Below are 15,000 nucleotides of genomic sequence, written 5' to 3'. Positions count from 1 at the left end.
TTATTATCATGTAAAGGAACGAAAATATCCAGTGTTTTCATGTACCCATTTTAGTTTTCTGTCCGTCCGCACTTTTTCTGTCCGCACTTTACTCTGGCAGCACTTTTTCTGTCTGCACTTTTTCTGTTCATCCTCAGATCATAAAAACTACTGAGGGTAAAAGGCTGCAAATTGGTTTGTTGATCATCCACCCTCCAATCATCAAACATACCAAATTGCGGCCGTCTAGCCTCTGTGGTTTTTATTTTATTCAAGATTAAAGTTAGCCATGATCGTGCGTCTGGGACTGCAACAACACATGCCACCACCAGGCCGTGGCGAAAGTTTCATGGGCCGTGGCTGAGAGTCTCTTGGGCCGTGGCTGAGAGTTTCATACAGCATTATACGCTGTACAGAAAACTCGATTGTGCCGAAGAAACTTCGGCCATTGTTTACTTGCTTTCATTACCAACCAAATGCGCCCTATATAGGTAATATATATCATGAATATTATAATTCATAACTTTTATTGGATGTCATAATCCAAGTCATATTAATTTTCTGATATGTTGTGATAATATGCTAGGATGAATTCTTTTTTTAATCGCTCTCGTAATTAATGTCTTCATTCTCGAGCAGTCATATACTGTACTGTATATATATATATATATAGTATATATATATATACTGAATATATATATATCTTATATATATATATATTATATATATATATATATATATATATATATATATATATATATATATATATATATATATATATATATATATAATCACTTATATATAATATATAGGCAAACTGGAGTGGAATAAGGCGTTCTATTTTCTTTATCCATTTAATAATAGGCCGACGTTTCGTATCTCTTGATACATTTTCCAGGCTGAAAAAGCGATGAACTTAAACAGTAATTGTGTATAAACAGTAAAAGGTATACACATTATACACTTGTTAACACCATGTTAAAGGACGATTTAAAAAAAAAAAAGGACAACCTTAAAAACACTTAAAAGATTTTAAAAAAGTATTTAAAAAAAAAAAAAGAACAGCAGAAGGAGGCCTGGGCCAACACGAAAAGCAAAAGATACCTACCCACACCCGTAATGTACAGCAAACTGACACAGACAAGTTACCAATTCACGGGGCAGGGAGGGGGGTATAAACAAAGAGGTTACAGCAGGAACGTTAAGCGATGAACAGCTGGCCGGAAGTTGATTGGTGATTAAAGGTAGGGGCAGGTAATTTAATCATAATAGATTCAAGTGTTGTTAATTCTAAGACGTATCGGGTTCTCCCCACAATACTAAAATCCTTAGCATCTACAGTATGTGTGTCTTACAAATTTTGCTGTGATTTCTTACATTGGACTGCTCGGGATTGGATATATATAAATGTATATATGTACGTATATATGTATATATATATATATATATATATATATATATATATATATATATATATATATATATATATATATATATATACTGTAGAAATAATCAACAAATAATCACGTGTGGAACAGAAATAAATTTCTGACTCGCATCAGGATCGAAATCCAGGTCTTCAATTGAGATATATATATATATATATATATATATATATATATATATATATATAAAGAATTTGGAATATACTGAGATAATCCAACAAACAATTACCTGGGCAGAAATTAATTTCTGACTCGCATCAGGATCGAAAGGTCTCAACTTCCTGACTCTGCCAATGACCTTAAGTCTAAAAGAATTTCATTCAAACTATCCTCTGGGGAATAAGATAGAAATTTTCCCCAACACATAATCGCAATGGAATAGAAATAAATTTCTGACAGCGCCCTTGCCTTTCAATTGAAAGACCTGGGTTCGATCCTGATGTAAGTCAGAAATTTATTTCTGTTCCACACGTGATTGTGTGTTGATAATTTCTATCTTATTCACTCAGAAGGGATAATTAGAATGAAATGCTGTCAATTGGGTCATTGCTGAGTCGGGGAAGTTGGGGAAAACTCGCTGATATGCAAAGCAGTTTGCCCAGGTAATTCTGAGTGCAGTTCTCTCAGGTTCCAAATTTTAGACTTGTATGGCCTAGTGGGCAGCGCCCTTGCCTTTCAATTGAAAGATGGGTCTGATCCTGATATATAGTCATAAATTTATATATATATATATATATATATATATATATATATATATATATATATATATATATATATATATATATATAATATGTTTGATTCGTTCCAGCTCTTTAGTCCTTCACTGTATTTTTGGATAATTCCTCATGTACACTGAATTTCGAGTTATTCCAAAATTTCACCATGTATCATTTAATGAGCTTTTATCACTCCGACGTGACTTACAGATGTTGTTTACCACGAAGCCTTTTCATTTCTTAGTGAAATTTAAGAGTTACCCTGAATTTTTATTGTTCGTTCCCCATAGTGTATGAATTTTCATTACTCTTTCCCCACAGTGTCTCTCACTAACAGTTCATTTTTCTTGAGATGTTTATTAAGCCTTTAGCCTTGGGCCACTGTTCGATGCAAAGTGTTACAATCGCTGCCAGTCCTTGTATTCAGAATAATATCCAGTACCTCACTCAGTCTTTCCAAATTTTGTTGCCAAAAAATTGGGGTCTTCCATCGCTTCTTTACCGAAGCATTTCGCATTCTTGGGTGTCAGTTTCCTATCTCGAGGGCACACTCAGGCCCATTTTACTGGGTAATTTATCTTGCTGCTAATTTTCCGAGGCCAGTAATTTATTTACATAATTTATTTATTTTTTCTGCATCTGGACTTACCGCTCATTTCTAAGGATTCATTATTTTCTTCTTCACTTAAGATAATGATATCCAGTGGAATCTTACGAGTCAAGTTAATGATCTTTCGGGATATCCCCTACACAAAGAGTACAACTGTTAGTTATTATCCTTGAGAAAAGTGGAAGAGAAATTTGAGGTTTTTCTAAAAGAGAGAAATATAATAAAGACTTGATCTCGCCAAGCAGGTGTATGTTTCTTTTTCGTTTATTTTATCTTCAGTATTATGAGGAAAACAAACTGACTTTTTCTGTGAGTCGAGACTTCATTTTGTCTTATCAGTCAGGTAAGACGAGGAGTTTTCTTTTTTAGGAGTTTGTCTCTGATGGAAAAACCAGTCTCTCTCTCTCTCTCTCTCTCTCTCTCTCTCTCTCTCTCTCTCTCTCTCTCTCTCTCTCTCTCTCTCTCTCTCTTTGATTTTGAGTTGAGTGGGTGATAAACGTATTCCAAAAAGCAGTTTTGTATTAAACGTACTAAGTACGTGACAAACATTTTTTTTATTCCACGTAATTCCTTACGAAGTTTCATAACCGATTTGAAAAAATTCTTGTGTGTGCTCTCTCTCTCTCTCTCTCTCTCTCTCTCTCTCTCTCTCTCTCTCTCTCTCTCTCTCTCTGTATATATATATATATATATATATATATATATATATATATATATATATATATATATATATATATATATATATATCTATGTATCTGTCTATCTATCTATATATATGTATATATATATATATATATATATATATATTTATATATATACATATATGTACATATATATATGTATATATATATATATATGTATGTGTGTGTATATATATATATATATATATATATATATATATATATATATATATATATATATATATATATATATATATATGAAATGAACACATGGGAACGTGCTTCACAGAAATATAATATATTTATATATATATATATATATATATATATATATATATATATATATAGTATATATATATATGTGTGTGTGTGTATTACAGGTATTAAGCTTAGTTACAAATGGTGAAAAAATTAAGATATTCTTATGCCGGCCGAGATCCAAAGTCGCGTCCGGTGCAACAGAACGAGGTAACAGTAATTACCTGGTCACAAAGAAGGGTATAAGTCTACTCTCGTTCATGCATTCTTTTATCTATCGAATTTAGAGCTGGAATAGACTGAGTAGGGCTTTGGTTCATTTTTAGCTTTCTGTAAAAGAAAACTATTGTGCCGGCTTTGTCTGTCCGTCCGCACTTTATTCTGTTCGCACTTTTTTCCGTCCACCCTCAGGTCTTAAAAACTGTTGGGGCTAGAGGGCTGGAAATTGGTATCATCAAACATACAAATACCAAATTGCAGCTCTCTAGCCTCAGTAGTTTTTATTTTATTTAAAATTAAAGTTAGCCATAATCGTGCTTCTGGCAACGATATAGGAAAGGCCACCACCTGGCCGTGGTTAAAGTTTCATGGGGCGCGGCTCATACAGCATTATACCGAGATCACCGAAGTATAGGTCTATTTTCGGTGTCCTTGATTATACATAGCCGTACAGAAAACTCGATTGCGAAGAAACTTCGTTGCATTTTTTTACTTGTCAAATGATTGTTTTCTATGTTTGCATCAGTTGGAACACTACTTTGGACTCTGTTCTGGAAGTTTACATCTTGGCAAATTTCAAGCCACTGTGAGCACATACTATTTGTTATGGAAGACCGAACGAAACATTACAGGAAACACAAACTTCGGTTATATGTTCGTTGCAGAAGTGATAGTGATCTTCGATTACCGAAATCTGCAGTATAGGTTCATATTATTTAAAACAAGAATGAGCAATCCCACCCCTCCCCCTCCCCCTCCCCCAGGTCCAGTCTCCCCCCAAAAATATAAAAATATGAGCAAAATCAATAGAACTCTCAACGTTGAGGCTGAAGTTTTAATTGTTCATCGTGATCTTTTGAGTTATTCAGTGTAACATCTGGCACGTCGCACTTGTGCACCGATCATTTTTTCTGCACAGAACACGAATTGCCTCTTAAATATTCCTTTCAGTCTTTCACTGTACAATATCTAGTATCATAATTTGACAGGGTTAGACTTTAACGAAAATATTAACATTTTGATGTTTGTCGAATTCAACCTGTACAGTCGCATGATTGAAACTTAATTTTACTACCATAGGATTGCCTCTGTTGTTAATCTTTCATCAGAATATTCATTGTTAACATTTCACGTTCATATCCTGCTTCAGGCAGCAACTTCAAGTTTTTTTTTTTTCTAATTGCTCCTGTAGAAGGATAATCGTTGGCGGGTACTACCTACAGTGTGCCTAGCACGGGGCTAGGAGTTCCTTTTGTTCTCATCCCACACAGCAGGATTACTTCAATTTTTCCTTGCTACAATTTCCATCTCTATTTGAAGAATACAATTCTTTGGCTAAGCCCATAACCTTCTAGAAATATGCCTCAGTAGTCTCGTTAAACTACTTAATAATAATAATAATAATAATAATAATAATAATAATAATAATAATAATTTGGCAGCAGACCCCTCTTTAAACAGGTTTATTGAATATTATTGCTGCTCCAGCCGCATTTATTTTAGAAGATTTTTCATTTTCCTTATTGCGGACTTCTCTTCAGTGGAGGTGCGTGCTAACAGCTCGCCTATATTTGTCATTTCATGGGGGAAAAGAGAAGTCCGCAATAAGGAAAATAGAAAAAGTCTTTACAAAATAAATGCAGCTGAAGCAGCAATAATATTCAATAATAATAATAATAATAATAATAAAATACTCAACTTAGCATGATTCTTAAAATGGAGAAGCAAATCCACAGTTATGTATATGTACACATATTGAAAGATAGCTTTCGGGAACTTCTTTCTCTAATAATAATAATAATAATAATAATAATAATAATAATAATAAAAGACTGAGTTACTGATTGTAGGTTATCTGGATTTACAGCTAACAGGGTCACTGATGCCGAAAATCGGACAAGTTATTTACAGACTTGTCCCTTCTGTTCTTATGCACTCTGTTGTGTTATCTGTCGGATTTTGCGCCTTATTTCGTTTTGGTGCAAAATAATTTCATTCACATCAAATGCATTGCATTTTTTTTTTCGCAGCTATGTCATGAACACTTTTTAGGTTTTTACGTCGCTGTATCTGGCACATACTCTCATGTGGAGCAGGAAAAAGAAGGTCCTTGAACTGCACAAAAATGGCTTCGGTCCCAATAATTCTTTACCGGAAATAATACTTGGTTTATTTATTTATTTTTTTGGGGGGGCCTTCTTGTCAGAACTGCATAATTGTTTTTATATTTAAAAGGTTAATGATTTGCAGTTTTGCCTGTATTAATTTTTTTTATCCGTATATTTTCGTTATGAGTATTCTGTAAAAAGTTGGGAGATTTTAAGGTTTATTGACACAACAAAGCTTGTAATTCATACATTTTAGTAGGAGAGTGTCACTATGCTTGACTGTCCGGTCGAAGGTCGGAGGTTGAAAGAATAATGAGATAAGGTCAGGCGAACAATCTATGGCAACACCTTTCGAAAAATAAAATCTGAGGGATGCTCCACTTTGAACTGATTTGACCTCCTCCTAAATACTCCTTCACGTTTGAGGAGGGAGAGAGAGAGAGAGAGAGAGAGAAATTTTCACCTACGCACGTGTAACTGGCCTGGACACCTCGACCCAAGTACCGAATCGTAAATAACAGAAAGTGAGTACAGTAATAAATGAAAATAAAGTCGAGTGCGAGTGAGGACGATCGATTCGTCAAGGTATTGTGCGGAGGAAAAGGCGCCCACAAGAAGAAACCGCTCACGGGACGGAAGAAGAAGAAGAAGAAGAAGAAGAAGAAGAAGAAGAAGACAGCCAAGGAAACAGACGTAGGTAACGACGAAGGAGATAAACGGAGTTCGACGATAAACGCTGAAACGGCAGATGTTGAATTGGAGCTATCTGGAATGGAGCCCTCAGGCACACATTATAAGTGGCATATTGATACATTTTATTTGTACTCCTCACCTGTTTATTATCAGTCTGTTTATACACACATAGACCTTCTTAGTATGGGAAACTTTTAATCGTCTTTCTACCTTTTTTACTTTATTATTTTAGGTGAAGGTGTGAACGTTGTAATGTATTTGCCGCTGGAGGTAGGGATGACAGTGCTGGGCTTAAATGCGAACCGTAAGGAGTCAATTACTGGTAAGGATTGAGATAAGGTATGGAAGGATGAAGTATCAACGCGAATGAAAGTGTGTATAGAAGTGCTGTCAACTCCGTATTGCAACGGTTGCTATAATATGATTGAAATTCGTTGGAACCCGCTGTCAAATGGCAATGCGGCATCCCATAGTTACATACCGCGGCCTCTTGGGGTCAAAAAGGTGAATAGGTGATCCCCCCACTCTCTCTCTCTCTCTCTCTCTCTCTCTCTCATTCGGGGATGGATAGAGGCAGCAATAGGAGAAAAATGCTGTAAGAGGCGGAGAGGGGGAATGGGAGACAGGCAGAAGATTAGGGGAGTGACCACGAGTATAAGGTTAATAGAAAGTGCACATGGGTCAGACAGCGCAGTGCATTTGCTATTTGGGATTTAACCAAAGCTCCGATGAGCTTGCGTTCATGTTTTGTGAGGGCTTGAAGTTCATCCAGGGATTCGGATGGGGGAGGGGGCGGGAGCCTGAAAGGCAAGGCTCAGGGAAGTTCATCTAGTGGGGAGTTCATGAAGGCTTTCAGAGCGGAGAGGGTTTTCCTTGTACATATTCCCTGGTACATATTCCCTGGTGCTTATTTCAGATGGTATTAGGACAGGAAAAACGGGAAAGTGGTAATGATTTATAATTGATTTTCCTGATTTTATTTATTATTGTTATGATCCCCGGTGGATCTGTCGGTTAGATGGGGATATAAAATTACCAGCACTTTTATCGCATCGTGCATCCATCCGTATCATTCTTCATTCTTAACACTTGAAATTTATGTAGACGTAACATTTTCGCTTGTTGCTGAAGAATGTGTGCATGCTATGAATTATAAATACCATTTAAGGTGGAAATCAGAATTTTCGCCGCTTATTTTCACAATGATGACATAGAAATGAAATCTCCAAGGGTTTTCAAGAGTTTGTAAAGAGGCTTACAATAACAGAATCCGGAATCAAGATTCATTTTCGATGAGTTACATAAAATTCAAATCAGGAAGTTTAGAGGTCATCTGAAGTCTCAACATTTGTAAAGTCCGTTTCTTGAAAGGGTGACCCCTAAGTAAGATGTTATAATGGCGACCTTCAGTGATGGTTTTGATGCTGATTATTATTTCTGTTATTGTTAAGAGTGGTGATAACGTGTGAACTTAACTTTTTCGACTTTGCTATCAAGTGGTTGAGTTTTATTACTTTCGACTTTTTATTATTTTTATTCCAGTCGGATATAGCCGACCTCACTCAAACAGCAACTCGAGCTGAATTCTAAGCAGGTTGCACCTAACTCTCAACGAAAAGGGAGAGAGAGAGAGAGAGAGAGAGAGAGAGAGAGAGAGAGAGAGAGAGAGAGAGAGAGAGAGAGAGAAAGGAAACAAAAAAAAAAAGAGAAAAACCCTTCCCGAAAATAGTCCGCTTGGAAGAAACTTCGACAAACTATTGTTGACGTCAAAATAGATATACCTGGGGAGTATTTACACCCTTTTGTGCTTTTGTTGTTTGGGTATTTAAGTTTAAAATGTGTGTTGATTTACAGCCGTGCCCCTTTTGGGCAAGGGCATTCGTTTTAACTTTTGTAGTTGTCTGGCCGATGCAGGTCTTAGTTGTGTTAAGTGCTGTACTAATGGCAGGGATGGGGGCCGCGAAAATTATTGCTTTTCCCCACTCCTGTCGATGCTTTATTTTGGCAGTGAGACCTTCGGCTTTATTTCCATATTAAAGTCCTCGCCTTATTACAATTACCTCTTGCGTGTTGGGGGTTAGGGGGAGGGGGTTTGAAAGAAGAAGATATTCCAGTTGTAAGGAATCATAGGATTGACTTTCTTATGGACAACTTATTCTTTTTCTTTTCTTTGGTAAAACGCCGCTCAAGAGAGAGACAGACAGACACACGCGCGCACACACACACACACACACACACACACACACACACACACACACACACACACACACACACACACACACACATACATATATATATATATATATATATATATATATATATATATATATATAGAGAGAGAGAGAGAGAGAGAGAGAGAGAGAGAGAGAGAGAGAGAGAGAGAGAGAGATTTTCGGTGCGGCTGTTAAAGATTCTACCAGTATATTACTGTACTATACTACACTATTTTCTGCGGATTTCCACAACAAAATGCCCTCGACAGACTCGCAGAGTAACACTGACCACACTGTCACTTCTGAGATACCACATTAACAATTAAAACCCTCGACTTTTGCTATTTTTATGTCCATCGAAGGACTTCAGGGAAAAGGTACTTGGTAAAACGATTTTTATGAAATTGCAAGACAGAGGAACAGTGCTGGGATTGTTTATCCCCAAAGTGACGAAAGCACTCGGTGTTAAAGTAAAATATTCGCATGTTGGTTTGCGCATACAAACTAAAAGTGAGAAGGCAGTTGTATCAGAACCTTTTCATACTGCAGAGGTCCATCAACCTTCTTAAATATGTCGAAATATGATGTATGCAAGTGTGCCACCCATCTCGATGACCATAGCAGATCTGCCGGAGACTTACACTACAGTCGTCTGCCTTCTGTTTTCGAGTTCACCCACTTTTTGTTTTTGATTTTATGATTCTCAGGCGTCTTTTTTACACGTGCGGATTGATTAAAAGAGAAACTTTCTATTAAGTTTATTATTTACTTATATGCATTTTCTATATATTATAACCAATTTGCGTATTTTCGTTGTGGATGATCTGAGTCTCGGCAATGCTGGTTACATAGCAATTATGCCTCCACCTTGTGTACTCCAATTAGATTTTTTTTTACGTAAATGTAAAAGTCTAAAGTTAAAGTGAATGAGTAGGATATAAGGATACATGATAACCAAGAAGATGGAATTACGATTGTTAATTTTGATTGGAGAAGAATACTGTACAAGCAGGACATTTTGTATAGTAATCGGGAGCAAATATTTCACGTGATGGTTGGAGGACAGAAGATGTCACAGAATATATAGGCAAAGCAAAGAAGAAAGTTGGATATGCGCAGAAATTTGGGAGGAATTTTGGAGTGCCTGTGAAAGTAAAGGTTTGAATGTATCAAGGGATTATTGAGTCAAATACCCTCCATGGAAATAAAGCTTTAGTGGTTAATGCAACGGAAAGAAAAACTTTGAAGTGGTTGGGATTATTTTTTACTTAGTATTATGTGACACGAGAACAAGCACTTGAAAGGATGTGAAACGGGAGAAACGTAGGTAGGGAAAAAAAGGGTTAGCGTATTTAAAGGGTGGATCACTGTGTCTTGAAATGGTTCGAACATGCGGAGAGAACAGTGGCTTCTAAGTTAGTAAAATGAGCATACAGATTGGAAGTATTACGATGAAGGAGATCATGATTGTCAAGAAAGAGCTAGGTGGATGTCATGGATGAGGTTTTAGTATCGGAATGGATGAGCGTCGATATAGAGGAAGAGAGTGTGTGTGCGGGGGACAGAGGGGCCGCTACGGAGCTTTCGTCGCGGAAGTTTTCTACACAGGGTGCTCTTCCGTGATCCAGAATATTAAGTGTGAGTGTGGTACTAAGCACTGTATTTTCTTTAACCTGTGCCATCTCAGTATTGAAAGCAGTTGTGTGTGTGTGTGTATGTATATATATATATATATATATATATATATATATATATATATATATATATATATATATATATATATATATATATATATATATATTTATATATATATATATATATATATATATATATATATATATATATATATATATATATATATAATGCAAATGCCACAAAGGAAAAGTGAAACCACGGAGTGGTCTCCTAGTAAAGGACCGTGTGTCGAAAGGCCTGGCAACCACTCCGTTGTTTCACTTTTCTTTCGTGGCATTTACCTTTATTTATATATTCATCACGTTCCATATTTTCGTGATTCAGTTGTACATTATATACATACATGCATACATACATACATACATATTATGCACCATATAGAGGACCTCATTAATGTGGCAGGTTAAAAAAAGAAGATTATTTCCAAGCTTTCCAAGATGGAGGCACACTTGTCTCTGGAAAATTGGAAATAAAGAATCTGCTTTTCTGAACCTTCGGTATCATTGAAGTCCTCTACGGAATTGATAACGTAATACACAATGAATTTGTGTTTTTTGGAGTATGGAAGTGTGTATATATGTATTCATTTATTTAAATTTATATTTATTACTGAGTTCCGATTCTAATCTGTTGAAGCCCAAATCTAACCAGAATATTATCTGAGTTCACGCTATGTTTAGCATCCAGAATTTTAAACATCTGCCAGGTCAGTTCTATCACTCTCTGTCAGTGGGTCATTAACGTGAGGAAATTTAACCCACGTATCTAAATAGGTGAGTGCAGTTCGGTTCCAGAAACTCAATTTTGTATATTTTTTACTTTTTCACCTTAATTACTAAAAATTTTACTAGTATTATAAAGCAGTACATATTACTGCTTTGGGAAGTTACTTGAGATAATCGAAGTGGCTACCAACCGGATTCCTTGAAATTAAGGTATAGGATGCTTGCCCGGAATCTGTTTGTATCCTTATTACTCCCGGATGTTATGTTAAGTAGCCAGGAGGCTGCATTCTAACTTGAAAGTATTGAAGTAACCGCATGAAATTGGAAATTAGCTTCAAAGGTGTAGAGTTCATTAACAGGGCCTCTGAAACAACACAGTATTATAATGATTATTTCTTTGGGAAATAGCAATTTTGCTGTATGTTTTTAATGACCAGAACATGGGCTCCTAACTCGTAGGTGGCGGGTTCGAATCCTCCGTGGTTGGTGGATCGAAATCAGTTTTTTAATTGATGTATTTTTTTCTTAACTGATTTTTAGAGGACAGTGGGTCGACGCCCAATTTTCATCTTGTTTCTTGGACTCCAAGAACACGATCCATATAAAGAATGGTACAGTGGAGCATGATTTTGCCCAAGTTTTTCAATTATTTGGGGTCCATTTTTTCTCTTTAACATATTTCATCATTTTCATTATCACTTTTGTTCGTTACGTAACAGATTGCATGAAAGACAAGAGAAACTAACTAACGCCTGTCACAATGATCTTCAGCACCTGAGAGAGAGAGAGAGAGAGAGAGAGAGAGAGAGAGAGAGAGAGAGAGAGAGAGACTATGTACGTGCGCGCGCACTAGCATGTTTTATATATATATATATATATATATATATATATATATATATATATATATATATATATATATATATATATATGAAATTTTTATCACACCGTGATTTATATACAATCATGAAGCTACAAATGTCGCTTTAATATCGAAATTCACGCTACCTCGGTATATCTCCGTTGAGAATTGTCGCCAAAGGGGAATTTATATAAGTGATAAATGAATTGAATCGTCGGGACACGAACCCGTGACGAAAACCTATTCAGCGACTCCAGTGGACGTTTAACCATTGAGCCATCAAGAGAGGTATAAGTCTTTTGCCGAGATGTACTGCTTTTACCCGCCGTGAGCGGGGAAATGTACTAGCCTCGGCAATGACCCACCTCCGCCATGACAGTTCATTGGTACGTTTGGAACACGCAGCTCTTATTATGAAATTTTTATCACACCGTGATTTATATACAATCATGAAGCTATATATATATATATATATATATATATATATATATATATATATATATATATATATATATATATATACTGTATATGTATGTATGTATATATGTATGTATATATATATATATATATATATATATATATATATATATATATATATATATATATATATATAATATGTATATATATATATATATATATATATATATATATATATATATATATATATATATATATATATATATATATATATATATATATAATCTGTGTGTGCGTGTTTGTACATACAGCTTATGAGTGAATGTATGCTTTATAGACGATCATAAGGAATCACTCCTTAATAGGTGTCTTCGTCTGGTGTTTTTCTAGAAGAGTTCAAGCCTATTATTTCTTGGTTGTTAACCAATGATGGCTCATCAATCACCATCACTACCGCCTCCCGCCGTGCGACGCTAAGGGATCCGTGAAGTTCTGTCATTAATGTCTATCCTGTGCTTCGTCTCCACAAGTCTCCGCTTATCTCTGGCCTCCCCTCCTGCAGTTCTGCTGACACTGTCATGTGCTATTCTCCCCGTCGTGGTGCGAAGTCCATGTCCAAGCCACCTCCGTCTCCGCTTCGTCATTATCTCGTCAACGTAATGAGCATTCGTAATTTCCGTTATGGTACCATCTCTACCATTTCCAACTATGCCCTGCGATTGGGCTCCAAAGTACCTTCGTAAAGCTTCATTCAGAAATAAGTAAATTCTTCTGGATACAGTTTCTTTCATATATTGAGTATTCTGATATACAGTAGATCGTACTAGACACGTACGATCTTACTTTCATAATGAATATTTGTTTGTTTGACATCCACCCCTCATTCAATCTTCCCTGTGTTTGATTTACCTTTTCTAGTCTTTTGCTAATTCCAACGCAAGAGAACCTGTATTGGATATTGTTCCTAATTATTTAGAAGTTTCCTGCAGTTCTCATGAAGGTTCGTTTTTCTTACATACATTTCTATACCTTTTTTTTTTTTTTTTTTTTCAAGAACGCATGACAGTCACTAAAGACAGTCTATTTTTGGCTGAATGGCAATTCCTTTTCAGTAAGTGAATTCTCCTTTAGTTTCAAAATGACATTGAGATTCTTGCGCCAAAGACAGTGAGCAACAATCTTTTGCTCCTTTGTCCTGGTTCGACACTTTGACTCTCGTGACACAAGTTTAGAATTAATACGTATAATACGTGGTGACCTTCTGCTGTGTTTCACAGTTCACTGACGATTACAGTTCTCCCAGAGTGATTAACCTTCGAAAATAATTTGCTAATCTAGACTTGATTAGTGTAATGGTCTATAATTTTACTGGCAGTACTCATGAAGTATTGTCAGAATTGTCCTTTGTGAAGATTTTGGAATATCTTTGCCATATTCAGAAAGGTCAGCTGTATATATAGATTCTTTTTCATTTAGCCAGTCAAGCTATTTATTTTTATTAGATTTCTTTGCACATGTAAAGATTTTAGTGAGTACGGCTTTGACGGAGTTTAGACTTTTTTTTTTTAGCAGTTTCATAGTATGTTTGTAGTGTATGGCGCAGTACACATTTTAGAATGTATTTTGATTTTTTTTTTAAACTATGAGACAGAGATCAGTAAGTTGATTTTTTTGGCGGGGGGCGGGTTTACAAAGTCACACAAGAGTGTGTGCAAGATTAAAGGGCAAGTTAGTATGCAGTGCAAGCGTCTCCAAACATTCAACCTAGAACTATCCCTTTGCTTTGTAGGGATCGTTCGTGTATTTATTAGTAAAATATAGGAGGATTTAGTAGATATCTAACAGGGCCAAACTGGGAGCAACCAGATATAGCGAATAAATAGATATCCATTAGAAGCCACGTTGATGAGAAACTTACCTTGGCTGGCTGGCAAAGCGTTAGACACTTAATTATAATTTCATGATTTATGATGTCACATTTCTAATTGTGAGCATACATTAGATGTGCATGAAATATGAATGTTGTTTAAAGATAACTCGTTGTTTATATTTTGTTTTCGACTCAAGTAAACTTTGTTCGTGTGAGACTGGTGAAAAAATCGCGAACCATAAATTTTCATTCTTGTTGCTTTCCTTTATTATGCAAGAGAACATTAACCTAAGGAAGATTTATTATTACAAACAGTGCACACCAATGGAGGGCAGTTTGTTGCTGAATTGTTATCTTCGAAATTGAGATTTCATAATAAAATCCAGTTGAATGAACCACCGCCTATGTTTGCTTTTTAATTTTACACTTGTAGGTTTTATACTAGCTGGCGACTAAGTTATCATGAAACATTCACATAATAGTCAATACGTGAGGTACAACTGCCCCATTTTA

The sequence above is a fragment of the Macrobrachium rosenbergii genome, chromosome 25 (genome assembly GCF_040412425.1).
Source record: "Macrobrachium rosenbergii isolate ZJJX-2024 chromosome 25, ASM4041242v1, whole genome shotgun sequence".
NCBI classification, from domain to species: Eukaryota; Metazoa; Arthropoda; class Malacostraca; order Decapoda; family Palaemonidae; genus Macrobrachium; species Macrobrachium rosenbergii.
This window is presented reverse-complemented; position numbering follows the sequence as displayed.